Source organism: Canis lupus, chromosome 16 (genome assembly GCF_011100685.1).
Source record: "Canis lupus familiaris isolate Mischka breed German Shepherd chromosome 16, alternate assembly UU_Cfam_GSD_1.0, whole genome shotgun sequence".
Lineage (NCBI taxonomy): Eukaryota > Metazoa > Chordata > Mammalia > Carnivora > Canidae > Canis > Canis lupus.
Window position 1 is genome coordinate 37,212,803 of NC_049237.1, and position 24,505 is coordinate 37,237,307.

A 24,505-nucleotide genomic window follows, 5' to 3' on the forward strand; every position below is an offset into this window, starting at 1 on the left:
CTCTTCTCTTCTCTTCTCTTCTCTTCTCTTCTCTTCTCTTCTCTTCTCTTCTCTTCTCTTCTCTTCTCTTCTCTTCTCTTCCCTCCACCATTCCTCTACAGGCAGTCTCATCCATAGTATTTGTGTACTGATGACTCCCAGATTTATATATTCCAGTTTTAACCTTTCCCATAAATTTTGATCTCTCGTGTTCACCTGTCTATTATTATATATCCATGCGAATATTGAATAGGCATTTTATACTTGCCCATAATTAAATTCCATATTTTATCCCGTCAAACCTGGCCTACCCCCAAAGTTTGTAATTAAAAAAAATAGTACCACATTTAATTCAGTTGCCCAGGTTCAAAAGCTTTGTAATCATCCTTGACAATCCTCAATCTCTTTCCACTGAGCAACCGATCCATCAGAATCTTGGGGGCTCCACCTCTAAAATATATTCTGAATTAAACACTTTTCATCACCCTCACCTGCAGCATCCCACCATCATCTCTCTTGCAAGAATAAATAGTTGCCTCCTAATTAGGCTTCTGTTTTCCTCTGTTGGCCCCCTATGTTGAGGCGGAGACCAGAATCTAATCTTATTGGTGTAGCAGAAAGAAATCTACTAGAAGCCATTTTAATGGCTTGTAGAATCAGTAGAAGACTGAAGAAACAAATGCCAGTTTGAGCCCCCATAAAAACTTTGATGATCCACTGTAGAACCAGGCTACCAAGGGAGCTTTGGGCACTTCTATAATCACTCAACTGGTAAGCACAGGCATCCCAGACTATGCTGCTTTACCACAAACACAAAGCCACCATGATCAGGAGAAGCCACTTCTCCTGGAAAGGAGACTTTCCAGCAGAAAATAGAAAAACCAAATGGCTCAGGGCCTGTACCTTTACTAGATCTCATGCAAATGCATCTGATTGGCAGAACTTCTATCACAGGAGATATGGTTTTTAGCTTTCTAGTCTCTGCAGGATGTGGAGGTCCTTTTTTTTTTTTAAAGATTTTATTTTATTTAATCATGAGAGAGGCAGAGACATAGGCAGAGGGAGAAGCAGGCTCCATGCAGGGAGCCAGATGTGGGACTAGATCCCAGGACCCCAGGATCACGACCTGAACCAAAGGCAGACGCTCAACCACTGAGCCACCCAGATGTCCCCAGGGAGGTTCTTTAGAAAGAGGTGGGGAGAGATATTGAGCACCAGACCCCAGGATCCATTACACTCCCCTATTTGCCACTCAAATTCCAGAGTAATTCTATTAAACACCAACGTTATCATGCCACTACCCTGCCCAATGCCATCACAAATGGTGTGCCATCATGCTTGCATAGGATCCCAAGTCCTTATGGGACTTGGTCTGGCAGCAGGCTCTCCTTCCATGCTCTTCCTTGCTCTTTCTGCTGTAGCCCCTCTGGCTTCATAGTTCTCCAACATGCTAGAACATGCCTACTTCTAGACCGCTTGCTGTCCACCGTGCCCAGAGTAGTCCTTAAGATACTTACATTGCTCGCTGCCGTACTTCACACAGATCTCTAGCCAAAGGCCATAGTTTTGCCACTTCTATAATCACTCAACTGGTAAGCACATGCATCCAAAACTATGCTGCTTCGCCACAAACAAAAAGCTCCCCTCCCCCTTCAGCCACACCTCTTCCACCTCACCCTACCCCCTCCACCACACCTCTAGTATTTTTTATGTCTGTATTGTGCTTCAGTTTTCTTCATAGCTCTTAGACTACTTGGGATTATATTTATCTGTTTAAATGTTTATAATCTGCCTCACCTCATTAAAATCTAAGCTTCACAGCTTTGTTTTGTTGTACCTGGGACCAAGAACAACAGTGTCTGGTACATGGCAGGTGCTCAGTATGTATTTGTAAAATAAACTGATTATTCAGTCCATTATGATAATCCCGGAATGTGAGCTCAGACCTGTAGGTATCAGTAATTAAGTACATGTCGTTCAGATATACAATTCCTTATCTTTGATTCTGAACTCCAAAAAGCTCTATTAACTCAAAGCTTGACTTTAAAAAAATTTTGTTTAAAGATTTTATTTATTTATTCATGAGAGACAGAGATTGAGAGAGGCAGAGACACAGGCAGAGGGAGAAGCAGGCTCCCTGCAGGGAGCCCAATGTGGGACTCCACATCTCGGGACTCCAGGATCATGCCCTGAGCCGAAGGCAGACACCCAACTGCTGAGCCACCGAGGCAGCCCTGATTTTTTTTAAAATAATCTATTTTGTTCATGGATCATGATTTCTACTTGAAAAAACAAATTGTAGAAAACTATGGTTTTTCAGACTTGGGTATTTGGCAAACATTTTCTTGAAAAATGAAATGAAGTAGACCTATTGCTTCAAAAAAAAAAAAACAACAACAACACAAAACAACCCACAACTGACAGTGTTTATTGCTCATGATAAAATTTAAGCTTTTAAGGGAAATTAAAATTTTGGAGAACATTTATTCACTACAGTGATATTGTCAGCTTTGCAATACTTGACTTTTCTGGTGAGATCGGTGGTGATATTAATGAGTACAATTTTTAAATTTTGTTTAATGAAATGTGTTAATATTTGGAAGGCCAACATAACTCCATAATACTTGCCAAATGACCAACCAATGCATCATGCTGCAAGATGTACGGATAAAAATCTGCTAAAGGTGCAAGGCAGATCAATGGATTTTAATGAATTAGACTATAAAACTTCCACTTATAACATTTCAGATTCCACATTTTTACTAACCTCATGAAACTATGACATATCAAGTTGTAGTATAGTATCAAAGAAAAATATCCCACATTTATCTGAAAATGTTATTAAAACACTTTCCCAACTATGTATCTGGGCGAGGCCATTTAAAAAATATTAAAATATTAAAATATTTATTTATTTGTGAGAGACACACACACACACAGAGGCAGAGACACAGGCAAAGGGAGATGCAGGTTCCATACAGGGAGCCCAATGCGGGACTCGATCCCAGGACTCCAGGATCACGCCCTGGGCGGAAGGCAGGCGTTCAACCACTGAGCCACCCAGGCGTCCCCCAATTGTTTTTTTAAACACTTCAATCAAAATAGCATTATCACAGCAGATTGGATGCAGAAACAGATACAATAATCCAACTCTCTTTTATTAAGCCAGACACTAAATAGATTTTTAAAAATGTAAAATATTGGGGCACTTGGGTGGCTCAGCCAGTTAAGTGCCTGACTCTTGATTTTGGCTGAAGTCATGATCTCAGGGTCTCGAGATGGAGCCCTGCCTTGGGCTCAGTGTTCAGCGGGAGTCTGCTCAGGATTCTCTCTCTCTCTCTGCCCCCCCTACCTAGTTCTCTCAAAATAAATAAATCTCTAAAATATGTAAAAAAATATGGCTTTTGTCACTATTTTTTGTTGTTTTTTGGAAAATATAGTTTTTTTGTTTTTTTTAAAAAGATTTTATGTAAGCAGACTTTGTTTTACTCGTTTTTAGGTTGGGAATTTATTGTTGTCTGCCTTGAGCTCTACTTAGATGTCTGGAAGTACTAATGGGGGGTATGAAGGGAAGAGGTAGTGTATTTTCCTTCAGGTTATCAAGAAAGCACATGGTTCACTTTCTGCATTATTTCTATATAATCACAAATGGGTTAAAGAGAATTGTAATTCCTAATTTCAAATGTCACTGTCCAAAGCATAACATAATGCATTTTTTAAAAATTTTATTTATTTTTTCGTGAGAGACACAGAGAGAGAGGCAGAGACACAGGCAGAGGGAGAAGCAGGCTCCATGCAGGGAGCCCGACGTGGGACTTGATCCCAGGTCTCCAGAATCACACCCTGGGCCGAAGGTGGCACTAAACCGCTGAGCCACCTGGGCTGCCCACATTGTTAAAACACAAAATTCAACTGAGTAAATTTGGAGACCTAACTGGCTTTATTAAATAATTTATAAATCAGGCAGCACCCCATCTCTTGAGAAGAGGGGTGCTCCAAGGAGTTGTACAAAAAACATGAGTTATTTTCATAATAAACATGTAATATATATTAAAACATAAAACCTCTTATTTTTATTGAATCATAAAATGTTTTATATTTGGTTATTTAATGAATTTTTTATATTTGGTTATTTTTAACAAATTAATAAATACTTCTAAATTTTGTTTTAATTTCTAACACAGTAAATATTGATAGATATATCCCATATAAACAAAAGCTCTCTGAAGTCCTCTAATTTTTAAGACTCTAAAGGAACCCCAGAGACCAGAAAGTTTGAAAACCACTGTTTTATATTTCAAAGGAATATATAAATTAATGGTAAATTACTATATAGATTAATGGCAATGAAATCATAATACTAATGGTTTATTTTAGGGAACTCAACCAATTAATTTTGAAATTCATTTGGAGAAGAAAATGTGGATGCATAACAAAGACAAATGTGGTATGTTGTATATCAATGAAAAGGGACATCCCCTATTTTATTTTATTTTATTTTATTTTATTTTATTTTATTATTTTATTTTATTTTAATTTCTTTAGAGAGAGAGGGTGGTGGGGCATGCATAGGAGCCAGGAGGCAGGGAGGAAAGAGAGTGAGAATCTCAAGCAGGCTCCATGCTTGGCTCAGAGCCTCACCTGGGGCTTAATCTCATGACCCTGAGATCATGACCTGAGCAGAAAACGGGAGTCAGAACCAACGGAGCACTCCCTTTCAATTTTATTAAAACATAAGACTATAACAATTTTAACTGTGTAGTGTTGGGTATAGAGCAGATCAATAGATGAATGGAACAACAAAGAAACTTGCAGAAATTGACCCTTAAAATGTAATCTTGGGAACTTATTATGATAGAGGTATTTCAAATAAGTAGAGAAAAGGGTGCTCAAAAGTCAGGACAGATTTGGGAGAAAAGCATAGCGTTAGATCTTGTTTTGGTTAAGGCTCTGAATTCTGGGCAATAAAATCTACTCAAACTAGCTTAAGGTAAAAGGAATTTAGGGGGTACCTGGGTGGGTCAGTTGGTTAAGTGTCTGGCACTTAATTTCAGCTCAGGTCATGAATGCAGGATCCTGAGATGGAGCCCCATGTCAGGCTCCTTGCTCAGTGGGGAATCTGCTTGAAATTCTTTCCTTCTCCCTCTACCCGTCCCCCAACTTGTGTGCATATGTGCACATGCTCTTAAAATAAATAAATAAATCTTTAAATAATAAAAATATAATAAATGCTCTCTAAAATAAATAAATAAATACAGCTTTTTAAAAAAATTTAATAAGGAGGATGTAGAGTTCACAAAATGTTGCAGGGAATAAGTGAAGAAAAAGATTCCAGGCTGCATTCCCAGGAATGTCTACCAAATCCACACCACAGAACTAAACAGCCAAGGGATCTGATGTGTGATCTACAAGAAGAGGCTGCAGGATCAGGAAGCTAGGACCACAGCTGTTGCTCAGAACCACACCCCTTTGCCATCTCTGCAAGCTGCCTAAACAGGAATCCATCTGCTTCCTTAGAAGTAGCCACCACCATCACTGCTGATTCCAGAAGTTGCTGCCTCTGCCAGGATGCAAGCCTGCAAAGGAATGCTCCTGCACTTCTTCCCCTCTCTCTCTAAATAACTCAGTTCAAATACAAATCTTTTGTTAGTACCTCCTATCAGCAGAACCAGACTCACATCCCCAAACCCTTGTTATATGGAAATCTAGAAGGAGGGTGGAATGCTCATTCAGTGAGACATTCCCCTGTGTTGACTATGATCCTTATCTCACACTGTAACAGCAACAACAACAATGACAAAGAGGCATTATAGGAAAATATAGGCAAATAGTTTTATAATCGTGGGAAGGAGAAAGATTTTATAAGCAAAATACAAATCTCAGAAGCCATTGCTCAAAAGACTGATAGTTTTCACTCTCTAAAAATGTAAAGCTGTTAAATGACCAAAGATACACAAACAAAAAGACTTGTAACTGACTAGGAGAAAATATTTGCAACATTTATAGCAAACAAAGGATTATCTAGAATTCACAGTCTCTTTTAAATCAATGAGAAAAATAAACCCAACCCAGTGAAATCAGATTAAGTGAAATGAGGAAGTCACAAAAAGAACTATAGATGGCAAAAGTTGTTCAACCTCCTTAACAATTAGAGGAATGCAAATTAAAGGAACAATGAGGTTTTTTCCAAATCTAGAAAATGGGCAAAAAAAAAAAAAAATATATATATATATATATATATATATATATATAAAATTGTCCAAAATTGACAAGGGAGTACTCTGACACACTGTAGTTGGGACAATAAGTAGGTGGGGGTTTTGTGGAAGGGCAGTGAGGAACACTCACCAAAATTTTAAATGTACTATAAGTATCCTCTGATATTTATAGAGATGCTCCATTTTTCACCTTCCAACCTGCAGGGATACTCATACATGTGCACAAACAGACAAATGCAATTATTTTAATTATGGCAGTTCATCATGATAAATTCAGAGATAATGTAAATCTCTCTCAATAGAAAGACAGTTAAATAAAACATTCTATATCCACATGATGAATGCCACAGCAGCAGTTAAAAAGAACGTGGCAAAGCTGTGTGTCTAGATTTCAAAGAGTTTTCAAGACCCAGTTGCAGAACAGATAAAACGAGTTGCAGAATGATACATGCAGGCAGACGACATTTAGGGGAGAACTGCTCCCCATCACATCTGCGGAGGCAAATGTGCGTTGGCAATTGCACAGAAGTCCAGGTGGACAACATGCACCTTACCCCAGGTTACTTCAGGGAAGAAGAGTGTATGAAGTGAGAAGGTGGTTGGGAAAGGGCCTTTTTTCCCCAGCGTATCTTCCTTATTGTAAATTTTTACCAAAATATACTTGGATACTCGTTGTGCCACTAAAATGTAAAAGTTTATTTCACTTTTTCAATAAATAAATATTTTCACATTTCAGGGCATAATTTGGAGCTGATCAACACAGCAATGGCCATGGTGGGCATCCTCAAGACTCAGTTATGTTGTCTGAAATCAGATGGTGTTTATACTTTGGATATTGACTATATTTTTCATGATTAATTCCACAAAATTTTTATCACCTTACTTACAAGACACATATTTCTTGATTTTATCATTGGAAGGTACTTTGTATTTTCTTTTCTATTTACAGGACTAGTTACTGAGCCTTCAGGAAGAGTCAGACTCACCTATTGCCACCTTCTTAATTTCTCCCAATAATTATATCCCCATTTTTCCACCTCCATAAGAGCATGAATCAGTGATCAATTATAGAAACCACACAGGAAAAGGAATATATGCTAGAAGGCTGTAAAAACCCTGTCTTTCCTGAAATCATGCAGTCGTATTGATTTAGAGCAGTTGAATCATTACCATCTCTTCTGTAAATACATCAATCAGACAGAAATAGCTTATGGGAACTGAACTTCCTTCTGCTCAAAAGTGCTGTGAGCATAGGGTAACTGAGAATCATGGAAGACTTGAGATTGCCAGTGGAGAAATTTGGGTCAAATATAGTGATAGATTTCCCATCTGTGAAAGCTATTAAATATTTGAAGAATTCTAGAACTCTGTTGAACAGCTATTCTAAGAAAAAAAAATTGCACCTCCATCATTGTCAACGGTGCATTAACCATTCCACAAACATTTTCTAAGTGCCTCCCAAGTGCCAAGTTCTATGCCTGTCACTGGGAAGTAGGAAGATAAATGAGCCATGATCCTACACACAAAGAATTTATCAAACCTGTGGAAGCAATGAAATCCACTCATCTATTCCTCCATCCATCCATTCGTTTGTTGACAGGTCTTATTGGGAGCCAATAAAAGCAAAGCACTTTTGGGGGCAAAGCACTAGGGATACAATGGTGACCAGCACTCAGCTAGGAGCATACAGCAAGGTAACAAAGCTCTGTGACAGGGATCCCTGGGTGGCGCAGCGGTTTGGAGCCTGCCTTTGGCCCAGGGTGCGATCCTGGAGACCTGGGATCGAATCCCACATCAGGCTCCCGGTGCATGGAGCCTGCTTCTCCCTCTGCCTGTGTCTCTGCCTCTCTCTCTCTCTCTGTGACTATCATAAATAAGTAAAAAAAAAAAAAAAAAAAAATTAAAGAAAAAAGCTCTGTGACAGTTTAGTAAGACTATTCTGCCTCTGATATGAGACAGAGCTTCAAACAAGGGACATTTGTGCTGAGTCATGTGTAGGGTTTTAATAGGTAAGGACATGGATAAAGGGAACCTCAGGTTGAAGAAAGAGTAGGAGGAAAGGGAAGAACAACATGGTAGGAGATCATATACTGGCCTAGTGCATCATTGCAATTCAATACACAGTGAACATGATAGGATTTTAGATGCTGTAACAAACACGCCCCAAATCTCACAATCAAGTTTAGTATTTGCATGGAGATTCATGGACCAATCATTCTAGGAGTTCTGTTCTCCATGTGAATTCTGCATGTGTATATGTGTGTGTATGTGTGCATATGTGAGAGAGACAGAGAGAGAGAGGTCATATCACAGAGGAGGAGCAACTCTGGAAAGGCATACATCACTTCTGTCCACATTCTTTTGGCCAGAATTAAGTCACAGGGACATGGTTGCACTTAATAGAAAAGAAGACAGGGCTGTGCAATCTCCCCATATGCCAAGCAGGTAAATGGACCTGGTTTGTTGATCACAAAGCATTATCTCTGCTAGACTCAATATTATCTATAAAGGCTAATTCATATAAGGGAACTACTGTTTAGCATTTAAGAATTTACTATTTGAGGAGCATCTGGGAGGCTCAGTCAGCTAAGCATCTGCCTTTAGCTTAGGTCATGGTCCTAGGTCCTGGGGTCAAGCTCTGCATTGGGCTCCCTGCTCAGTGGGAAGTCTGCTTCTCCCTTTCCCTCTGCCTCTTCCTCGGCTTGTGCTCTCTCTCACTCACTCTCTCTCTCAAAGAAATAAATAAAATCTTTTTTTTAAAAAGTATTTAGTATTTAAGAACTCGTACACTCAACGGAATCACCATCCTGTATATTGCAAGCAAATGTTGAATAACTCTTTTGCAAGAAGTGCTAGATTATGAAGTGCAAGAAATGATATAATCTACTGAAGGGGTTGACAATTCAGGCAGGGATCAGGACTTACATATAATGAGAATAAAACAGTGTAACGTATGGTAAGTGCCAAAATACAGAACAGCATCTTATATAGTTTCAGTTTATAATTCATGCCATATTACTATAAAAAAAAACAGATATAGTATTTTCTGGGTTTCCATGTATAATTTTAAGGTAGGGTCATCATATTTCCCAAACACAGAAACAAATGTATTGCCCTTTTAAAACTCAGAGCTGTGAAAAAGAAAATGGAAGATGTTGACCAGAGACTAATACTTGTTCTCTGAGGGAAGATGCAATTCACATAGCTGTCATGGTGATTTTTGTTTGTTTGTTTGTTTGTTTGAGAGAGAGAGAGAGAGAGAGAGAATGCACCTGGTGGGGGTGGGGAGGGGCAGACAGAGGGGGGGAGAGAGAATTCAAAGGAGGCTCCATTCTCAATGCAGAGCTCCAGGGGAGCTGATCCCATAACCTGGATATCAAGTCTTGGTGATTTATTCAATAAGGCTTCTGAAAGAAGTCACTTGATCACTTGACAAGCTAAAAAAAAGTTTTTGACATTTTATTTGTATCACTCACATTAGCTTTGAGTGAGTTACTCACCCTCCCTTACCTCAGTTTCCTCATTTGTAAACAAACAAAAGAAGGATGGTAACCATAATAAGAATAATGCTGCCTCGGGCTCTCCTGTGGATTACATGAGTTAATGCATCATTATATTGTGTCCACCACCGGGTTCATGATTTCTATTTTAAAAGTGAAATATGATGATGATGTTAAAAATCAATGTTTTTGGAGATTACTTAACAGAATGCATATGTTGCACAAAGATAAAATTAAAAGCAAAAATAAATATATCATCCTACTTTTGATTTTAAAAATATTAGATGGACAGAGGCACACAGGAAGGAAATGCACCAAATGTTAATAATGATGTCTTTAACTGGTGCAATTATGGATTTTGTTTTGTTTTTCATATAATTCTAAATTTTCAGATATTTTTAAACATTTGTTACTTTCACATGCTATTATCTCAAAAATCCCTTACATCTTTTAAACTTTGCATGCACACATAATTGCTTTATTAACACGATGTGATTCATTTATGCTATTTTCTCATAAAGACCAGAAGACTTCACTAAGGAAACTCTTTGCTTTACTCTTGTGTTAGAATAATTGGCCAGCAACATTAAAAATTAATCTCCTAAGAAGCAAATAGTTTTGTTTTGTTTTGTTTGCTTTGAGAATCTTTTTCTCTTTTAGTAATAGCTCAATAGTAAATAGCTAAAATACCAATTCAAATCCTTGTTTTCCCCATTCTTTCTCTACCATGCACCTGGATCCTGAATCAATATGTGCTGGAATAATTCCAAATAAATTCTAATGTAAATTTTCACTAAGAGTTGAACGTGACCGTGACAATCAAAGGTATAGAATTCTAGAACGTCAAGCCATTTCAGATTTTCTTCAAAGCTGGAGCTTTAATACACTGAATTTATACATATATTATAATTTATGAATTTAGGTATAAATTGAATTTTTGAAAAAAAAAAGTTCATTTAGTTCATTTTTATTTCCATGCAAGATGGCTTTCTCTTTTGGAGGAACATTTCTTCAGTCAAGTTAACTCTTACGTGAAGAAAATTCTTTTAACATATATTCCATTTGGATATAGAAAATTGTGCTTGAAATTTCTTTTACATTGTTCTCTTCAGGTTATACTAATTTGATTTCTGATAAGAAAGAATTGAGCTCATGAGGGAAGTTTACCTATATCACATTATATTTGCATGTATGTGGCCAGAATAGTTAGGGTGGAAAAGCTTCTGCCTTGGGGAATGAAAGAGCCACTGTTGAAAATGAATGGTGCATTTTCTCCTGCAATAATAGAAAACATATGGGCATAGGACTTTCCCCATCTGCCGGTTGGCAGTGACTTAACCTCTGGGCCATTTCACCTGCAATCTTCCCCTTAGAAAGGCATTTTCTCCTGATTTGTTAACTCTCACTCTTCAGGTAAATAATTTAAGATTCAGAGATCTTCTTTCAGATCAGGGTCAAAGAACTCTGGTTTTTACTAGGATTGTGGTAGAGTAGTATTATTGTCATGCTTGTTCTCAGGAGATGATAATTATACTTTGACAATTGCAAATAGTTTTCTAACGAAATTTTATTATTGCATAGTTTTCTGAAGCTATTTTACAGTAAGTTAACTTTTGGTAAGATACATCAGTACCTAATCTTAAATGCTAATTTATTCTAATTTTTTCAGAAGTTGTACTCCCAAAGGTTCCAAAAATCTCATCAAAGAAAAATAAAAACAACCACATCAAAAGTCACCTTTCGTTTTCCCCCAATCAAATCCCTAGGAACACACACACATACACACACAAAGTGCACATACACACAGAGAATCTACTCCATTTTTCCTAGAAGTGACTCTCATATAAGCTCAAGATTACCATTACCAATAGGTAGATGCAATCAAGATACTTAGCAAGGGAGCTGACATTTCACTTTACCTGACAAACAGGGTGGAGCACGACAAGTAATTGCGCTACAGTACAAGATGGCGCACACATGGCTGTGTCTTTGATGTCCTCATGAGTAGCTTTTTGTAAGTGAATGCTGTGGTAATTGTGAACTTTATATTTAAAACAATTAGGCTTGCTTGTGTTACTGCACTTGAGAATTTAAAATAATATTAAAGAAAAGGAACAAGACGGCTTTCCACATGTTGATATTGCTTCTCACACACTTGATTGGTAACAGCAGGGAAACAATAAAATCCACGAGGACAGAGTTGTGGCTACAAATAGGAGTATGTTTTACTCTGAAGCTGCATATAATCACTTTCTCTTAAAAAAAAATGTATAGAAGAGGGGTGGGTGCCTGGGTGGCTCAGTCGGTTAAGCATCTGCCTTGGGCTCTGGTGGTGATACCAGGGTCCTGGGATCAAGCCCTGCCTTGGGCTCCCCTCTGCTTGTGATTTCTCTCTCTCTCTGTAAAATAAATAAATAAATAAAATCTTTTAAAAATGTATAGAAGAGTATAAAAATGAAAACTCCATCACCCAGAGGAAACCACTATTAACACTTCCATAAACATGCTCAGTATTTTCCCCATATGTATATGTAAATATGCAATATTCACAAAATAGTGATCAGTATGCTTTTTCACCTAATATTATGTTTCCAGTTCATTAAATTGCCTTCAAAATTATGGCTCTGTATTTTCTCTACATGCCAGATACTCCATTTTTAAATATAACACGTTCTTTGTTGTTGGAATTTATTTTTTACAGGCTTTCTTTCCCTACCGTGACAAAAAAGGTCATCCTTCCCATTCCCTGTCCTCTTCAAGCCAAAAACAAACAACACATACAAAAGAAAAATAAAAATCATACCTGAGATTCTGTGTCTGAGAATGCTTCTTGCAAAAGAATTATGTAACAGCACAGTGAAAAAGAGAGAGAGAGAGAGAGACCAGGAGACATGTCACTCGCTGTTCCAGCTAAAAGCTGACTCCAAATATTACAAGAGCACATATAGAAGATCATGAAAGAGCAACAAGGCAGAAATTAGAAGAAGGATGCAGAAGTAATACCCCAGTCACTGCAGAGATGGAGAGGAAGTAGGCAAATGACAAAGGATAGTGAAGGATGACACAGTTGCCCCCTGACGCGAAAGACACACTGTTGTTTTACAGCCTCAGCAAACACTATGAACTATAAGGAAGAAGGATAATGGGCTTGTGCTGGTAAGAACAGCATACTATTAGTGAGTGTGAGAACAGTAAAGAATGTTCTTGATAACACTGCTAGAAGCACAAGAATTTACATGTTGTCATGCCAGCAGAGAAACAGGGTACACTTGAAGATACATGACCCTTGGATCTGGGTCAAAAACAAATAGCCTAAGTGGCAGTGTGTCGAGATCAGAATCCGAGGAAGCACCTGCTGGGTATTTTATCCAATGGAGAAAGCGTCACGCACTTATACATCAGAAGTAGACGTATATGTTCCTTCAACAAAAACTTATTAAACATCTCCATAGTCACGGCTCTGGGCTAGCCTCTGAGGGCACAGGATGATCCTACTCCAGTGTTCCCTTAGCGAGAGATGGGACCACGAGTTTTGATGACATTCTGTAATCTTCCTTCCAGGTATTTGTTTCCATTGGAAACTATACATTTTCTTTGTGATATTTCTAATTATTTGATTAATGGCAGTCATCCCATTAGACCAGAAGTTCCGCGAGGGTAGGTATTTTATTCATTTTGCTCACCACTGTTTTCTTAGCACAGTGGTTGGTATATAATAAATGTTCAATGAATATCTGTTGAATAAATAAATGAACAAATACCCTTTTAAAAAATTAGTGATGGGGATCCCTGGGTGGCTCAGTGGTTTAGCGCCGCATGCAGCCCAGGGCGTGATCCTGGAGACCCCGGATCAAGTCCCACATCGGGCTCCCTGCATGGAGCCTGCTTCTCCCTCTGCCTGTGTCTCTGCCTCTTTCTCTCTTTCTGTGTCTCTCATGAATAAATAAATAAAATCTTTTAAAAAATTAGTGGTAAGTGTCACAAATGGGATATAGATAAAGACTGCTAAATTCTCAGGACAGAGAGATTAATTCCAGGTAAAAGCTAAAAGATTTTGAGGAGGATGCTAGCAATGTGGATCTGGAGGTATATGAGACCAGCTTAGAGGCATAGATTTCTTTTATTCATCTACACAGAAACTCTGCTTGCAGCTATAAAGGTGACTGAAGCTGTCCAGGGAAAGATTATGGAGACAGAAAAGCAGAGAACCAAGGACAGGTACTTGAGAAGTATTGCAGTTTTTGGCAGGGCTATTTTTAATGTAGTTCACAAGACAGAATGCCCATAAAACCCTATAAGAAATCCTCCATGGTGGGAAATTCACTATTTACCCCAAGGAGGTCTTGAAGGCTTCATAGGTCTGGAGAAGACCAGTTCTTTGGATAAAGGCAGTAGCTCCAGACTCTGTTGGCACCAGAGTGGCTGGAGAAATAAACGGTTTAGGACTTAGGTGAAGGGCATATGGAAGCCCAGCCCATGCTCACCCCGAATGCCAAGGACTGTATGTGGTTAGTGCTTCTGTTCCTAGAATGTGCTGATTTATAGTATCAACAGCTATGAGCTCCTTGATCCCTAGGCCAGTCTGACTGCTTTATTATGGGGAATCCTTTAAAACCAATGAGGTCACAAAGCTTGAGCCTTTTCTATCCCTGTTGTCAGACTGTTTTATCTCCAGTCTCCTACAATGATCATTTTGGGAGCACCTCACAATTTCTTCCTGTAATCTGTAGCTAATCTCACCTTAGTTTACAATTCCACTTGTTGAGAAGTCCCATTTTCTTATGCACCAAGATATTATCATGCTAAACCAGTTAAAATCACTAAAAAATATGGAAAGACTTTGAAAGGAAGACAAATGAAGGAAAGAACACAGCTATGTTTTTTTTTTAAGTGTCTATTATAGTAATAATAGATAAGCACCCAAGTGGTTAATAGCCAGTACTCAGACCAGGGTTTTTTTTATGTAGTAGACAGCCAGAGTTGAAAGGAATAAAATAGTTATATAAGTATCATGCAGCATAGCTTGAGGCTTATGGCAATATATGAAAATTAATTAATTCAAATATATGCATTAAGCTCTAACTAAATGCCAAGAACTGTGACAGGCAATGAGAACCAAATAAATAAGTAGTTACAAGCTCTAGGAAAATAGCTTATGTGAATTTGTACATAAATGTAATAACTCAAGAAACTAGAGGTGTGGAATGGAGGGCTGTATAAGCTGGAGAAATCTCCAGAGAGGCTGGGGCCAGGCTGTGACGGGCACTGTGCCGTAGGCTACCGGATTCGTGGTATTTAGAAAGCAGTGGAGAGCTGGTATTGGATCTCAAGCAGAAGTAACATGAAATAATTTGATTTTAGTATTTATTGATTATATTTCCTCCCATATTTCCATTAAACAAATGGTGAAAAATAATAACAGCTAAACTCTAGATATAATTTTCAAAATGGTTCACAGAACACAAATGCTATTTTTTGTGGAAAAAGATTTACTTCACTAAAAGAAAAAATTCAGTTAAAAAATGTGATTTGATTTGCAGAAATTTGATTTCAAATAACATCTCAAGAAGGAATCTTCTGTTTTTAGTAGGAGGAAAGAAGAGCCTTAAAAAAAAAAAAAAAAAAAAAGAGCCATGAACAGAATACTTAAAGCTCTCCCTCCTGTCATGATGGTGTTATAGGTGACCAGTATGCTATCACACAGTTGTGCTTATTCAAGTTATCTACACTGATATTATTTACTTATGAAGCTCCATGAGAAAGTAAGGAAGAATAAGCAGTGGTCTCCACAGCCATAAGCAACTCAGAAGGTCCTGGAAGGTTAATATGGAAACCCAGCCCTGGGTAGTACAGTAGGGTGAGTTCCTCAGTTGTCAAGGCATTCATTGACCCTCCAGTGTAACTCAGTCATGTGCTTGGCTCAGTTTAACTCTGTCTTTGCCTCTCTTGGGGCAGTGAACAAGAGTGGTTAAGAACACAGGCTCTAGAAGGGTACCTGGGTGGCTCAGTGATTGAGTGTCTGCCTTTGGCTCAGGGCATGATCCTGGTCCGGGGATCCAGTCCCACATTAGGCTCCCTGCAGGAAGCCTGCTTCTCCCTCTTCTTATGTCTCTGCCTCTCTCTGTCTCTCATGAATAAATAAATAAAATCTTAAAAAAAAAAAAAAAAAAAAGAACACAGGCTCTAGGGCTCTCACTGTCTGGGTTTAAACAAACCCAGGCCTTGCCTCTAAGACACTTAGGAAACGAACTCATCAGGTCTCATCCTCTACACAGGATATATCTACCTGACAGCATGCTTCCAGCCACTGCCTTATAGGCCACAGATAGCTCCTTTTGATGGGCACAAATCCTTTGTTCGGTGAGTCATGTGATGGTAAGTATGGTACCTCAGTGTGAGGAACCACTGTCACTGCCTTTCTCCAAAGGGCTCAGGGAAGATACTCAGAGAACCTTGGCCTGCCATCTGCTCAAGAGGCACATGCAAGACCCAGAGTTAATTAACAAAGGAACTGAGTTGATTAAGCTACATAATAATAATCATATATAATAACATTATGTAATAATATATAACACATACAATATTATATATATTCATGTTATATTTTCAATATGACACATTTTATATATTTACAATTAGTACATATAATATATTCACTAATATAAGTAGAATATAATATATAAATATATATATAAGGGAAATATAAAATGAAGTGTAAATTTAGAAAGAAACAGAATACTTCTTAAATGTTCCACAGTGATTTAACTTCTGTTGAGACCATCACCAGCACACTTCATAATTAACTGTAAGAGAGGACCTATTGTTTCTTTTTTTTTTAAGATTTTATTTATTTATTCATGAGACACAGAGAGAGAGAGAGAGAGGCAGAGACACAGGCAGAGGGAGAAGCAGGCCCCATGCAGGGAGCCTGAAGCGGGACTCGATTCTGGGACTCCAGGATCATGCCCTGGGCTGAAGGCAGGCACTAAACTGCTGAGCCACCCAGAGATCCCAAGACCTATTGTTTTTATATAGACTCTACTTATTAATAATACCATTGTCTCCCTTGTCAACAGGGGATACCTCCCAAGACCCTCAGTGGATACCACAAAGGGATCTCTGTTATTCAAAGAGAATAACAACACTAATGATAAAATGGAACAATTATAACAATATACTGTAATAGAAGTTATGTGATAGTGGTGTCCATCTCTCAAGATATTTTATTGTCCTGTACTCACCCTTTATATGATGATGTGAGATGATAAAATGGCCCCATCACCACAAAGCAGCATCAGGTGACCTCTGATGTTCTGATGGGTCAGAAGGAGGAGCACCTGCTTCCAGATTGCATTTGATGGCCAGGTAACTAAGACCATGGAAAGTGAAAATGTGGATAAAGTGAGACTCCTGGAATCTTACATGGGGCACCACTGGCATACTTGTATTATTTCTTTAAAAAAACACTTTTAATAAAAAATTTCTGTTTTAACATGCCAAATTAAGAAATGTCATAGAACTGGTTATGTCCACTGGAGAGACAAAATTAAAGATTTTTTTTCATGAAAATTGTCCAACATCACAAATAAGGAGATCATAATACAACACCCGCCCCACCCCCCACCCCCAACATCTGTAACTGCCAGTGTTTGACAGTCATATTTTAGTTTATCTTTTTGCTGAGAGATGAAAGTGAAATTCTCAGGTACCAAAAGAACACAAGTGCTATGCCCAAGCTTCAAGGGAGGGAGTGCCCTGCTTCTCTATTGTGTAAATTTATTTTATAGCCCACTTTTCTATTTCCTCAACCCAAAGGCTGTTGGTGGCCATGGGAATGCCTCTTATGATGGCCTCGAATAGAATAATCACTTTATTTTTCTCCCTGCCTCCAAACAATGAAACGGTAACTCAAGTCCACAGACCTCTAGGGATTCATAGATATGCTTTAGCCAGTCTGTGAAATCCCAGAAAATGTATGCAAATCTTTTTACATTTGTTTTTTTATATGGGAGAGCTCCAACGCGTCTCTCAGATTTTTCTATGAGCCTATTACCCACAAAATGTTAAGAGCCTCTGCCTCTGACATATCTCAAAAATATAGTAAACAGACTTTCTTCCATTCCTTGGCGGGTTCTCCCTGTTAAAAGTCTGCAGAGGTCGCCCCCTCCAGGATGCCTTCCCTGACCACGTCACCTATAACTGATTTCCCTCATGCTTTCCCACAGATTTTAAAACAGGGCACTTTTTAAAAATCACAGTTTGTTGAGACCCCATTAACTTGACAAATATTTATTAGGCCTCCACTGTGTGTAAGTCACTATACTGATTTAGGTGTGCCTTGTCCCCCACGGCACTGCTAGAAGATGGCAAGGAACATCACAGTATCCAGTACATATCTTGCACTCAAGGACGTATTGCAATTGTAGCTCCATTGAATAGAAATAAAAATGAGCAGTGGCACTTCAGTGGGCTGGCATCCAGCTCAAGAAGAACATGTAAAATCAGACTCCTGATTTTCTCTTCCCCTTTTAAATGCAAAAGGAAGAAAAAGGGAAGGTCAATTTGATTATCCTGGACATGGTGCTAAAGATGCCCAGGCAAAGGTTCCCTTCCCTACCCCCAACGTACTGTTGCTCTAGCAGGTTCAGAATCACAAACTGCGTGTGCGCATCTCCACTTACCCTCTTAGTAGCATCTTAAATACACCAGTGTCTATGCGAGCCCTGTAGTAGGGTCCCCACAAAAAGACCGTGCCCGGAAAACAGCTCAACATGAAGCTCCCTCCCTCCTCCTTGGAATCAGGAGCACGTCAGCTTCATACACAAAGGGCAACACAGCAATTACTAAATATGTTAATTTTTCAATATCGGGCACGTGCTGTTTTTTTTTTTTTTTTTTACAAGCACACGGGCCTCTGGTGATCAGTGGGTTGTTTGCAATAGGGGTTGCGGTTATCACGCTAAGGGCCTGGCAGAGCGTAGTTGAAGCCTACGGTTTACAGAGGCCAGAAGGCGTGCGGGGCTGAGGGTGGGGGACGAGGTGGCGGGTTTTGGCACGGAGACTTCTAACCCAGATGCCATCCCGCTCCCGCTGGATGCTGTTTTGATGGGGCTGGCTTTGCAGAACTCTTAACGGGTCAGGCACCCCGTTTCAGCGAAAAAGACCCGGGGACTCGGGCACTGGCCCCCTGGACTTAAGGCCCTTGATTTTAGGTCATCGCATCCACGGGATCGTCTCCCTGGGAGCAGGTGGTCGCGGGAATCCGAGGCGAGAAGCGGCGCTGAAGCGTCACGTAGTAGCCGCCCCAGGTACTGCGCGGCCGCGCCTCCGGCCAGGTGCCCTCGCCGCGGCGTCCCTCCCACCCAGGGCGCGCCCCGCGGGAGGACGCGGGACCAGAGCCCGGGCACAAGGCAGGAAGGTCGCCGCCGTCCCCGGCACCGCCGCCCTCCGAGGCCGTCACCCGCCCCGCGCGGGGGCGCCCGGAGCGCCGGAGCCCAAGCGCCGCCTCCGAGAGGTGGGGGGGCGCGGGGAGGCGGGGAGGCGGGGAGGCGGCGGGGGCGGGGGCGGGGAGCCGCGCGCCGTCCCCCCGCTGCTGTCGCGGCGCCCGCGCGGAGGCCCCGAGCCCCGGAGCGCCGGCCGCCGAGCCTCGGCCCGCGAGGCCGCCGGGGCCCCCGCCGCCACTTCCCCCGGCGCCGCGGCTCGGCCGGCGCGCGCTCCCCCCGGGCACGCGCTCCCGGCCCCCGCTCCCCCGCGCGCGCTCCGTCCGGGTTGCCCTCTTGCTTCCGCTCTCCCGCTCCGCCGAAGGAGGTCGAGGGGTGCGGGTCACACCCGGCAGGGCCCCGGCTCGGATGCGAGAGCGGCTGCCTCTTCCCGGCTCGGGGGAGCATTGCAACCGCCGGGCTCCGCGGCGCCGCCCGCGCCCCGACCGCGCCCCGACCGTGCCCCGACCGTGCCCGGCGGGAGCCTCCTGCCCAGCCTGGGGCCGCGGGCGCGGGGGCCGGGGGCGCGGCGGGTCGCCAGGCGCGCTCGGGCCCCGCGTCGGGGGCCTGGCCGCCCAGGTGAGTTCCCGCCCTTCCTCTGTCGTTCCAGTCGCCCGGAGTGACCTGTTTACCTTGGAAACTTAGACGTGACCCAAGCAGGCGAGCCTGCCGCGCGCTAGGGGATTGCGGGGCGCGCTTCGGCTGGGAACCGGGGGGACTCGGAGCTCGGAGCTGCGGGGGACACGTTGGGTGACCTCAAGGTGAACATTGTATTCAGGGGGTGCACGCGTGTCTCTCTCCCTGTAGAAGCGACCACTTGGGGATCGATTTTTAACTAGCAGGAGGCGGTGAGCTGAGATGACTTAAAGCCAGAAAGTTTGTCACGATATTTTGGGGGTGACCTGAAAGAACTTAGTGAAATAGTCAAAGCCGGTGACAGAAATACAGTTTAAGAAGGAATTTCGAAACGCGCTGGTAGGATTTGCATAATACTTGCCATAGGCGCACGCCGTGGGGCCCCCTGGGCTCCTAGGGGTAAATACTGTAAGCACACAAACGCTTCGTGTAGAGAGAGGGGAAGCCTGTAAACACCTACGTGCAAAGCTTGATATCGGTTGGTATGCAAGAATTTTTGTGTATATTGAACATTTCGTGTGGGCAAAGAGCTAGAAAACGTCTATACCGTTTGGATTATTAGCAGCGTTCCAGGCAACGATTGACATTGAACATTGAACTCCTCCTTTCGGTGGTGGCTAAATGTAATATTATTCGTGTGACTCATCAGACTGTGGAATCCTTGACATTACGGGCTAATGAATGGTTAATTTGGTTTGAAGTTTAGAGAAGGGAGGACTGTAGGTTTTTCTGTCCTTGATGCCTGATGGAAAATGCGGTGTAAAGGGCTCTCCAGTGTTGGTGAAGGATCTTTGGAGGAGCTCAGAGGGGAGGATCATTTGAGAGGAATGAAAGTGACTCCCTGACGGCCACTGATTGCACATTGACTTCTTCTAAAGGAGACCCTTGACAAGTTGGAAAGCATCTCCTCACTAAGGGAACCGTTCCAGAGGCTACTGCTTTATTAATGCCTTTGGACAGATTTGAGAAGGGAAGCTCTCTATAGGCTCTTCTTTTAATTCCAGAGAAAGCATGTCTCTAGAAAGGTTCAATTGCCATAATGATGCTCTCCGGAAATAATTTGTCTTTTTGAGTGTGTGTTTGAATACATGTAAATCACCAAGGTAGTTCAAGGTTTTAATAAAATTTTACTTACCGGTGGGATATGAAATTGAAAATACTATGGATGGTTAATTCTGTTTGCAAATGGAGAGGCAGAGGTGTTTTCCCAATAAATCTTAAGTCTCTGTTTATGTGGATTTTTCTAAAGCCAAATATTACTGGGGATTAAGAGGACTCTAAAGAAGGTATTAATGCTTATAGTGTTTCTGGCAGGTGGATGTGTGAATACTTATAGACATGTCACTGTGAATAATTCCTGTGCACCTTTAGAGAACTGGTATCCAAAATTTGAACCACATTATGATGAAGCCTCATCATTGCTTTGAAGAAGGCAGGAAGGACCAGATAAGCTTGGCAATATACAGGACCTTGATGTTGAGAAAAACGTACGACTAAATCTTTGTATTTATTGCATGGTGATGTCCTGGTGTGTATTTTAAATAGGAATTGAGTCAAGCTCTCATTGCGATTTAGCTCTTGGTCTAATGTGTTGTTGAGATGAGGCTGTCCGCACTTGTCTGTGCAACCTTCCTTTCTACTTGTGAGTAAACAAGGAAGTGCTCTGAGATGACTGGCTTGAAAGTTTTAAGATGCTGGGGATTTATTTAAGAACAAACGCCTAGGTAGCTCAGTTGGTTAAGCGGCCGACCTCTTAGTTTCCACTCAGGTCATGATCTCAGAATTATGAGATGGAGCCCTCGGTAGGGCTCCACATTCAGCAGGGAGTCGGCTTGAAGATTCTCTCCCTCCGCCCCTCCCCTGACTCACAGTCTCTAATTCAATCAATCAGTCAATCCTAAAATAAGAACAGACTGAAAGAATAAAAATGGAGCCTGATTCTGGTATAGTTTGGTCCCTGGAAGGTCTGCAAGTATAGTGTTAAATGGCCAGCTGAATGCGCTTCAGCTTTTGAGATTTTCTTCTCTTGATGTCCTAAGAGAGAACTTAGCATAGAGCCCCTGGCTAACAGGTATCCCAAAGGAGTTGACATCATTCACTTTGGGTACTTACTTCCCGTCCAGGCAAACTTCTAACCACTCAACAGAGGGAATTTAGAGGTTGCATTGGATCACCTGGAGTGAATCCCATCTCTGAGCCATTTCCTCATCTGTGAAATGGCCATCATGAGACTTCCTGATGTGGCTGTGAGAAGCAAATGGAATAATTTATATGGAATGTCGAGTGTGCAGTCAGCACATCGTGAGCAGTCCTACAAGGCAAAATGTGTTGAGTTAAATGTCATTTCCTGGGGGCTATGCAGGGGTTGCTGTGTACTGACAGTAGCATTGAATGCTGAGGTAAATGGGTCATCCTCCTGTCCTGGTACACTTAGTATACACCAGACTCCTAGTAGTTAGTGTCCTTTGGGAGCAAGAGTTTCACCCCGTCAAACCTGCATATCCTCCACTTTAGACAGGCCTTTGGCCTATCTGGGTTAAAGAGATTTCCTGTGGGTGGTTTTTGGAAATAATGATGAGATAGTAAGGGGAGGGAGAGATGACTGAGTGAAATTCCAAAATAGAATGTAAACATGCAATTGGCTAGTTTCTATTAATGCCATTAGAAGTATGGTCCTCGTAAAATGATAATAATTCCTAGTTTCCCCGAGGACAGTTACATATTTTGCAGTCTGTGTATTCGGACTTTGGAGATGAAGCAGCAATGACATTCCTTCAGCTTTTCAATCTTCAGCATTGCTTAGGCACCTAAGGTACCATGCTAAACCTTCAGAATACAATAGCAAGAAAAACAGGCCTCACCTCTCATAAAATACATGTCTGCTGGTAATAAGTAAGTAAATCTGTAATTATCCTTGCACTCAGTGGGAGGCAGGCAAGATGTCGAGGGCAGAAACAGGGAATTTGACCTGTGATGGGAGGGATGTTAAGAATGCTTGCTTCAGGCAGTGATGTTGGGGTTATAAAGCATGGTCCTTTCTTGGGGAAGAAAGAACCTTTGATATGTAAGGCTGAGGCCCTGCAGAGACTCTGCATGTGCAGGTATACTGTAGGGGCCGGCCAAAGAGAACACAGGTATCTTCAAAGAAGGGGCAATGTTGTCAGTGAGGCAGGGACAGTAGGCCCAGCCTGTGAGACACATTTTCTTTTCTTTTATATTAAAGATTACAGTGTTAGTAGAACTCTTGTTTTGTGTAAACAACTTACTTTAGGCTTTCAGAGGACTATTAAATTATAAAAAAGATATTTACAATCATTTTTGTAAAGTCGATCAGAACCTAAACCAATATTTACCATAACTGACTCATTTGTCAGCTCTTTGCATTACTCATCATCCGACTTTAAAACCATTGGGATCAATTTTCTTTTTAAAAATCTAATAGATCTTAGTTTAATATACATATTTTACATGTTTCTAGCTCTCCTGTATACATGTTTGCAAATCTATTTGTTCTATACATGTACAGAGCAGAGCGGGAAATACACAAAATATGCCTATTTATCCAGTTTGAATCTATATATCTATTCAGGAGCTGTAGGGACTGATTCACTTGTATTTCACCCCTGGAAAGCCCTCCTGAGTCTGTGTGTGAGGAGCCTGAGCCCAGCTCTGAGGAAATGTGACATGGGCCTGCGGGGTGGCGGCAGGAAGCAGCATGCATCCTCGATGGGTTGCTCTCCCGCACCATCCAGGCAAACTCAGTGAAGGATTTGGTATCTGATTCTTTTCCCCATATGCATGGTTTTATTCACTGTTATTACCTATTCCCTTCTTTTTCCTTCCTCTATCCTTTGTCATTTTTTCCTTTATGTTTCTTTCTCTCTCTAGGGGTCCCCATAATTAGTTCTCAGCCTTTATAATTATGCTTTGGCTCTAACCTCAGTCCGTAGGGTGTTGGCCTCATTTTGGGTAGTTCTGGACGGCATGGCCCTTGACCTTTCTCCTGTTCTTCATGGATAACCGCAGATGTCAGAGGGATACAAGCTCTTTCCTTCTTGCAGTTATCCCCAGGCATCAGACCTGCTGTTTTGTGCACTGAATGCCCTCATCAGTCCCTTCTTCCCTGTACCTGGAGGCGGTGGCGAATAGAAACTACCCTAACTACTGTAAGCAGAAAGGGACTTCATATGGGAATTGGGTGCTCGTAGGAAGGTTGGAAGAAAAGGTTGCCACTGAAAGGAGAGAAAAGGGCTGAGGCTGAGATTGAGGGATGACACCCAGACAGCACAGCTGAACTGGGCCCCCAGGGCTGTTGCCATCATTGCCACCACGTGGAGGTTGGGAATCAGGGCCACCACTGGAGCTGCTGACAATCAAGAGCACAGTGATCAGAGAAGCTGCTACGAAGTGCCACTCCACCCAGGAAGCCAGTGACTGAACACAGCTACCAACAACAGAAACAAATTTGCAAACATATATTTTTTATACATCCTCTTCCTCCCTTCTCACCCAGCTCATCAGCAGAAGCTCATCTGTGCCCAGGCTCTTGCTGCAAGGAATTCTGGGAAATGTAGTTTACACCTTTCCAGCCTCCCAGATGGAGGATTTCACCCTTGGAGGAGACTGGAATGAATGCGGAGTGACACCCCGTCACGTCTTGCACATATTTAAAATGTATTTCATCAGAGCCTTA

At 41.4% G+C, this 24,505-nt stretch overlaps 1 protein-coding gene and 1 long non-coding RNA gene across 2 annotated transcripts in view; one reads left to right on the forward strand and one right to left on the reverse strand.

The window, feature by feature from the left end:
• LOC111090319 overlaps positions 1-18,518 on the reverse strand; it is a 92,580-nt gene extending 74,062 nt beyond the window's left edge. The window contains exons 1-2 of the long non-coding RNA XR_005371571.1: positions 18,379-18,518; positions 16,939-17,066 (exon numbers count right to left, since the gene is read on the reverse strand). This is a non-coding gene — a long non-coding RNA (uncharacterized LOC111090319). The remainder of the gene's footprint in view (positions 1-16,938; positions 17,067-18,378) is intronic.
• Positions 18,519-19,805: 1,287 nt separating this feature from the next.
• The window catches only part of TRMT9B (tRNA methyltransferase 9B (putative)), a 63,500-nt gene continuing 58,800 nt past the window's right edge, over positions 19,806-24,505 (forward strand). Inside the window, 1 exon segment of the mRNA XM_038560229.1 lies at positions 19,806-19,937. The gene's annotated coding sequence lies outside the window, so the exon portion shown is untranslated.